The 8285-nt window shown below is 44.8% G+C and overlaps 1 non-coding gene across 1 annotated transcript; it reads left to right on the top strand.

The window, feature by feature from the left end:
• The first annotated feature begins 1399 nt into the window (after positions 1–1399).
• Positions 1400–1472, top strand: TRNAT-AGU (transfer RNA threonine (anticodon AGU)). Its single transcript has one exon. It is a non-coding gene; the product is annotated as a tRNA-Thr (tRNA).
• The last annotated feature ends 6813 nt before the right edge of the window (positions 1473–8285 follow it).

Below are 8285 nucleotides of genomic sequence, written 5' to 3'. Positions count from 1 at the left end.
GAGGTATTTCACTTCCTGGTTAATCATGTCTGTGTCGTGGTTTACCCCCAGCCAGCAACTAAACACCACGCAGCTGCTCACTCACTCCCCCCCACCCAGCGGGATGGGGGAGAAAATCGGGAAAAGAAGCAAAACCCGTGGGCTGAGATAAGAACGGTTTAATAGAACAGAAAAGAAGAAACTAATAATGATAATGATAACACTAATAAAATGACAACAGTAATAATGAAAGGATTGGAATGTACAAATGATGCGCAGTGCAATTGCTCACCACCCGCTGATCGACACCCAGCCAGTCCCCGAGCGGCGAATCCCTGCCCCCACTTCCCCATTCCTATACTGGATGGGACGTCCCATGGTATGGAATACACCGTTGGTCAGTTTGGGTCAGCTGCCCTGGCTGTGTCCTGTGCCAACTTCTTGTGCCCCTCCAGCTTTCTCGCTGGCTGGGCTTGAGAAGCTGAAAAATCCTTGACTTTAGTCTAAACACTACTGAGCAACAACTGAAAACATCAGTGTTATCAACATTCTTCGCATACTGAACTCAAAACATAGCACTGTACCAGCTACTAGGAAGACAGTTAACTCTATCCCAGCTGAAACCAGGACAGTCTGATAAAGCCTTTTCGAAAAGTTACACAAAATCCAGGGGTTGGAAACATCATAGAGCTATGCCATACAAATATAAAAACAGAAAAACACTCTCTCAAGTCTAATAATTAGCTAACGGCATCCAAGGCACTGAGGCTCTTAATGTTTCATGGGTGTCTTAATGATTGATGAAAGAGAATGATTGCTGGGAGCATTTCTTATGACACCCCTATCTAACTACCTTCACTGAAGAATGAAACTACAGGAAAGATTACCCTGAAAATTCAGACAACAAAGAATAGCTTAGAAATGTGAAAGTGCACACATCAGCCATAGTGTCTAAAGCACATCACGAACTCCTAAGAAAGAATCGAAATGTTTGAAGAGCCGAGAGGAAAAAAGCAAATATGCAGCTGATTTCCAAAGGAAAGCAGTGGGATATAGAGTTATTTTTTAGAAACGTAACTTCCTTCTTTGACAAATTAATGCAACAACTATGAAGAGGCAAAATATAATTGCTTCTCATTTGTAAACTTCCCAAGCTACTTGGCCGGGGAAAGGGGAGCCGTGTATCACTCTTGATATCCTTGCAGGGATGAACTGAAGGAGAGTAAAATCCAGGTTTGGGTTGACCTGGTGTGTTGCTAGTTTTATGACTGATGTTTGTGTTAGTGCCATTTGGAAAGAGAATAGAAAATTCTTGGATCAGCACAATCTAGCAGAGCAGGTTTTGTTTCACCCCAGAATTAACAGAGAAAAATTATTATATGAAATGTTCACAAAGGAAAAAAAGCACACAAAGGTCAGAGGCTCCATAGCTCAGGGGTTAGAGCACTGGTCTAGTAAACCAGGGGTCGTGAGTTCAAATCTCACTGGAGCCTAGGGGGGGCTCTGTACCTCTTGCAAAGATCTATAGCTTTATCTTTCTGTTTTTTTCCAGAACACTGCTGGCATCATTTTTTGGAGCATCCACCCCAGCCTAGCTGAAATACAAACATCATATAGCACCTATACCAAATAGCAGGCAATGAGAAGCAGAAAAAAATAGCAATGGTCAGAGTTAAACCCTCAAAAGAATACCTCAAAATATTTTTAAAGTATAGCAGTCAGAGATAGGAAATACCTAATAATGGGATTTAAAGCCTTCTGAGCCCCGCAGACATTGTGAAGTTCATTGATGAACAAATCTGAAATGGCTGCTAGATATTTACGGTCAGATCTGGTTCACCCCTTCATACTTCAGCAGGACAATCAAATTATATCTCCAGAGCTCAGTAATTACAGAGCTGGCTGAAAAAATTATAAATGAGGTTTGTGGAGGAATAGTAGCATTGGTCTTCTTCAGAGTTCTGCTGGAGGGGCTAGAAAGTTATCATTTTTAAGAAAAAAAAAAGCTAGGAATTAACCTCTTTTGCATCTTGAGTTCAATGAACTGCAGTCCAGATTTATGAGATTTCCTATTCTGCCTTTGTACATTTCCCATTTTTTTGGTCATTTTCAGATAGAATTCCTATGTTGTTCCATCAAAACGATCCAAGCCAGTGATGTAAAAGGACATTTCTGAATTTGAAAAGGGCCTTTTCCATTTGAGGGAAAGAAGGCTCAAAAGCCTGAAACATTTTTGTCTTGTGGAGGTGGACATTGGATGCCAGGAGGGACATGGTGCTTTGGTCACTTCCCGTCAGCCTGTTTCCTTACAGCTCTCTTTTCCAAAAACAGGGAGCACATTACAGCTTTGATGGGTTGATGTGTTTTCTCCACATGAGAAGTGACCTGCAGGAATTTCCTAGCTTTCCTCTGTATATATCACAGTAAGGCTAAAGAAACAGAAGTCAGCAGGGTTCCCATTAATCTGCAACCTAATAACTAGCACAAGTTATTGTTATTTTAACCCAAGATACTGGAAAATGGACAGATGTGTTTTACTAAAAGTGAATTTGTTTCTAGACTGTTGTGGCTATACGTCTATTTACCCTGTCCCTCATTCCAGCTTATGTCTTTATTTTGCTTTCATATGATGCTGCTGAGCAATATCCAAAAAGATCTTTGTAGTTCAAGTTCACATTTGCAATCAGGCTCATGGTTTCAGCTTAGCTGAGCCTGGTAGTGATGGAAATGATCATCTGAAAAATTAATGTCTTTCATCTCTATGCAAAAATGACAAATGTTCAGGATATGTTTTGCTGAATTCTTAATCTACACAGTGCTTAATATTAATGTAAAAACTCCTCTCTCCAGTAACCCCGCTGCAATGCTTAACACCAAACATACTGATGCTACTTGTTAAACATGGGCCTGATGCAAAGATCACTTTTAACAGTGGACCTTGGACCCTGTCCTAGCTAAATCCTTTTGCATCAGTCATCCATCGTCTTTTTCTCTGCTGAAAACAGGGCTTTTCAAAGATAGAGCTTGACAGGAGGGACGAAGAGGGCAAAGTCATTTATATCCATATCCTGAAACCCATGTACACGTGGGAGGGAGGAAGGGCATCTCTTCATCTTTGTTGACCTGTGAAATGGAAATGCTACACCTGCGTTCAGAGATGCAGGAAAGGTTGTATAGCTCTGTCACAAGGACTGTAACAAGGCTGGTCTGCTTATGGGTTTACTCAGGAAGAACTCTTGCTCTTTAAAGTAATGACCTGCCCTAATCCAGATCTAGACAGACTTTTATTGCTTTGTTTAGGGAGGTTTAAAGGTATCTTCCTGTATATCCAAGAAAACTTGTTTTTCATATTTTCCTGAAAACTTCAGAATACCATTTTTATTTTTAAAAAACATCCTAGATACTGTGCATTTCTCTGGCATGCTTTTCATTCCTGGGTCTCCCTCCAAGGGCTGCATCAAGTTGGACAGAGAAATCATTTATTCTAATATAAACAACATTGAACTTTGTGGCCCAGCAGCCCGGATCATCGAGGTGCCCATGGTCATTCTCTGAATCCAAGGAGCATGTTAGCAGAGCTGCATTTCTGCCTCTAGTTCGGTTCTAGTGAAGGCCACATACACCTCAACTAATCTATGTCTTAATTTATGTGGGAAACAACCAATAAATAATTTAATCTAGGGAGGGAAACTTTGAGCAAGTGCCAGTGAAAATGTTCCCATGTTTAAAGAGTTTTTTGATTTAGAAATACAATTTAGGCTAATGTTAAAATCTAGCATACAAAAGGATCAAATGGCAGCCTTGTAGCCTCAATGCAGAGGAAAAATATCTAATAAAATCAGTAGGACTGCAGAATTCAGAGCAGGGAAAAATCACCCAAACTTATCTATTTGCCAGTTCTCCCATAATGAATATGCTTAATCCCTTATTCCAAAAAAAAAGATATTGTGGTTTTAACGATAACATTTTAAAAACAAATATAAAATATTTTGCATGCATCCTAGAGAAAGGGTGACAGCACCTATCGAAGGCTTCTGCTTGGCAGCACCAGTCTACACCATTACCCTACCGCTGCAGTATCCTCTTGCCCATGTCCCCCAGCTGTCTCCTTGCTCAATCCCAGCTTTCCTATGGACCCTGGACTACAGACCTACATACAGTCAGATAAATCACACACTAAAATTCATAAGCTGTGCAAAGTGGGGCTGGGCACCTTGCTCAGCTGGAGACAGCTACACTATGGATGTTTTGGTGGGAGGAAACCCATCTGCTGGTCTCCCAGTCCTTCTGCTGACAGCTCTGTGAAAGCCAAACTGGCATTTGGTGGAAAATTAAATGCAAACCCTAGGAAAAGATGATTCACACTAAATAGCTAGTAAAAAATAAAAAAGAGAGAGAATGAGAAATGTTCATAGGTTCCTCCACACTTTGCAGTGACCATGGACCAAGGTACGTCTTTCAAATGCAGAGAAGTCAAGTTTCCCTCATGACTGGAGGACAGAGACATTCTTCAATAATAGCTATATGTACCTGTCTGCCAGGCACAGGGAGCTCCACAGTATCCACAGGGAGACCTATTGTCATGGTTTAAGCCCAGCCGGCAACAAAGCACCATGAAGCCGCTCACTCACTCCTCCCACCCTGGTGGGATGAGGAGGAGAAAATATAAAGAAAAGCTGGTGGGTCAAGACAAAGACAGGGAGGGATCACTCACCACTTATGGTCATGGGCAAAAGACAGACTCAACTTGGGGAAAAAAAACAATCAATTTAATTTACTACCAATCAAATCAAAACAGGGTAATGGTAAGGAAAACCAAATCTTAAAACACCATCCCCCTACATGTCCCTCCTTCCCAGCTCAACTCCACTCCTGATTTTTCTCTTCCTCCTCCCCCCCAGCAGTGCAGGGGGATGGGGAATGGGGGTTGGGGTCAGTTCATCACATGTTGTCTCTCCCCCTCCTCAGGCGGAGGACTCCTCACTCTTCCCCTGCTCCAGCGTGGTGTCCCTCCCACGGTACACAGTCCTTCATGAACTTCTCCAATGTGAGTCCGTGTATTGGCAGCCGGAGAGAGGAGTGAGAACATGTAAGAGAAACAACCCTGCGGACACCAAGGTCAGTGAAGAAGGAGGGGGAGGAGATGCTCCAGGCGCCGGAGCAGAGATTCCCCTGCAGCCCGTGGGGAAGACCATGGTGAGGCAGGCTGTCCCCCTGCAGCCCATGGAGGTCCACAGTGGAGCAGATATCCACCTGCAGCCCGTGGAGGACCCCACGCCGGAGCAGGTGGGTTCCCGAAGGAGGCTGTGACCCCGTGGGAACCCCGCGCTGGAGCAGGCTCCTGGCAGGACCTGCGGATCTGTGGAGAGAGGAGCCCACAGAGCAGATTTTCTGGCAGGACTTGTGACCCCGTGGGGGGCCCACGCTGGAGCAGTCTGTGCCTGAAGGACTGCACGCTGTGGAAAGGACCCATGCTGGAGCAGTTCGTGAAGAACTGCAGCCCGTGGGAAGGACCCATGTTGGAGAAGTTCGTGGAGGACTGTCTCCCGTGGGTGGGACCCCATGCTGGAGCAGGGGAAGAGTGCGATGAGTCCTCCCCCTGAGGAGGATGAAGCGGCAGAAAATAACGTGTGATGAACTGACCATAAACCCCATCCCCGTCCCCCTGTGCCGCTGGGGGGGTGGTAGAGAATCCGGGAGTGAAGTTGTGCCCGGGAAGAAGGGAGGGGTGGAGGGAAGGTGTTCTGAGATTTGGTTTTATTTCTCATTACCCTACTCCGGTTGATTTGTAATAAATCGAGTTAATTTTTCCCCAAACTGAGTCTGTTTTGCCCGTGACGGTAATTGGTGAGTGATCTCTCCTATCCTTATCTCGACCCACAAGCTCTTTGTTATATTTTCTCTCCCCTGTCCAGTTGAGAAGGAGGGGGAGTGATAGAACAGCTCTGGTGGGCACCTGGCATCCAGCCAGGGTTAACCCATCACAGTCCGTTCCACAGGCTGCAGTCCTTCAGGCACAGACTACTCCAGCATAGTCTTTCCCATGGAGTCACGGCCATCTCCAGGGGCATCCACCTGCTCTGGTGTGGGGTCTTTCCCAGGCTGCAGGTGGGCATCTGCTCCTCCGCTCACCTCCATGAGCTGGGGGGGACAGCCTGCCGTCTCACCACGGGCTGCAGGGGCATCCCCTCCTCTGGCGTCGCTGATGGGCTCGGGGCCAGAGGTGGGTCTGACTTGGAGCCAGGGGAGCTTCCAGCAGCTTCTCACAGAGGCCACCCCTGCAGCCCCTCCCCCGCTACCAAAACCCCACCACACAACCCCAAAACACCTATGCACAGCCTACGTATCATCCACTCACATCCAGCCACTGGAGATTTCTCCACCGCCTTGGTGCAACATTTTTACCAGGGAGATTGCCATCTCTTGGAGATGGTGCAATCACTACCTGCTTCTCCTGAACTCTAGGGCCTGAAAAGAGCATTACCATAAATTCCAGCAATGCAACAGCTTCAGTGAGACCTTCTGGCTGCTCAGAAAGGCTGAATGCAAAGACACCATGCACTAAAACTGATGTGAATGTGGCCTTGGTGCTCCCCAAGTCTGCCAGCTTCCAGCACCACATACTTAGATGGCATCGTCCCAGAAGCTTTGAAAATCTTGACGACCTATCACTGACTGCCTATTTCTTTCAAGTACGTGAGCCTCTTACAAACACAGCAGCCCTGGCAGCTGACAAAGGTCATTTCCACGCTGAAGACAGGCACAGCAACCCATAATCAAAAGCTTCTGGCCAATATCACCATATCACAAATATCTCTGCATGAATGCATGGAAAGGATTACACACTGATTCAAGGAGAAAACCCCAAAACAGCAGTCCACATGGGGATGAAAGCACCCACGGCCAGCTAACAGCACCGGCAACTTGTCTCAAAGCCATAGACTGATGGGGCAGGTTTTCAGGACTCTTCCTTAGCATCCAGTGTGATTTGCACAACACCCTGCTTCCGGAAGTGCTGCAGCATCCCAGTCTCTTACTGATTGTGGTGCTCACTCTTACAATTTCCGTATCTATTGAACAGACTAGGAAACCTTGTCTTCTAAAAGGCAGATCCCTCAGGGTTTAATACTGGCATTATATTTCTTCTGTAGTCAGTGAGATACCATTGACACAATCGGGGCAGTTTGAATATGAGGTTACCTTCCCAGCAGGCGTGCTCATTCCTGTAGGCCATACCTCCATGAAAGACCTGAAAAAAATATATAAGGTTGTTGCAATTACTGCAAATTTAACCAAACTATAAAAAGCCAACCACATCCTCTTTCACCTAGGCACCTGGCTGTGCAAATAAGAACTTAAAGGCAGATCCAGGATGGGGGTAGGAGTCTGCTATGAGGATGCTGTGGAGAAACGGAGGGTCTGCCTTAGATGAGGAGATATAAGGAGTTTGTTGTGTTTAGTCTCACAACAGGAAGGCTGAAAGCAGACATGACTAGCTCATATAAATACCACAGGGGTAAACAACTAGAAGGAGAAAGAACTATTTAAACTAAATTACATCATTAGCATAAATGAATATATTAGACTGGAATTTAAAAAAAAAATCTCTAAAAATCAGAGGAGCAATTTTTTCAAGCAGCCTAAGGAACAGGAGGAAACCCCATGATATGGATACCCATGAGCAGGATAGCACAGCTAGGCTCCATGAGCCAAGAGCTCCCATCCTGTACTCTGCTCATCAGTGATACGACCTTGTCCAAGTTAGACAGCATCCTGTGTTGTGTGAATACTTGTGTGTATCCATATATATTTTTATCAGGTTTTTTTTAAGTAACTTGTTTCCCCAAATGCTTCTTCCATTTCTAGAAGCAGGAAGCAATGACTTTAGATCTGCATTCTTCTCCACCCTGGAGAGCTTGTGATGTACCTGTTGATTGCCTCGCCTCCCCCTTGCTTGTGAGGGAAACAGTTCATTCCCGGTGCAGCAAGCCTAGTTAGAGAGTTCAGTTGCTCTAATAATGGTCATCTATTTATAGCCTTTTATAATTTGTTTCATGACAAAGAGTTTCTGCAAGATGCTCCTTGATTCTTGCAAGTTTGTAATGATTTTTCCCTTCCTGTGTTATTGAAAGTAGCTTTTGTGCTCAGAAAAATGACTATAATAAAGGCCATTTCAAGTGTTCAGAGTAAATGATAGGGACTTTAATAGGTTTTTGATGAAAGCTTAGAATTTCTCTTTGTTTTCCTTCAATTCTTTTCAATCTTCTGGGTCAGATGAGCCTGGCTTACCCTAAAACTTGTAAGAG

The sequence above is a fragment of the Harpia harpyja genome, chromosome 19 (assembly GCF_026419915.1).
Source record: "Harpia harpyja isolate bHarHar1 chromosome 19, bHarHar1 primary haplotype, whole genome shotgun sequence".
Classification (NCBI taxonomy): Eukaryota; Metazoa; Chordata; class Aves; order Accipitriformes; family Accipitridae; genus Harpia; species Harpia harpyja.
The sequence above is the reverse complement of the archived record's forward strand: the minus strand, read 5'-3'. Positions and strand labels throughout refer to the sequence as shown.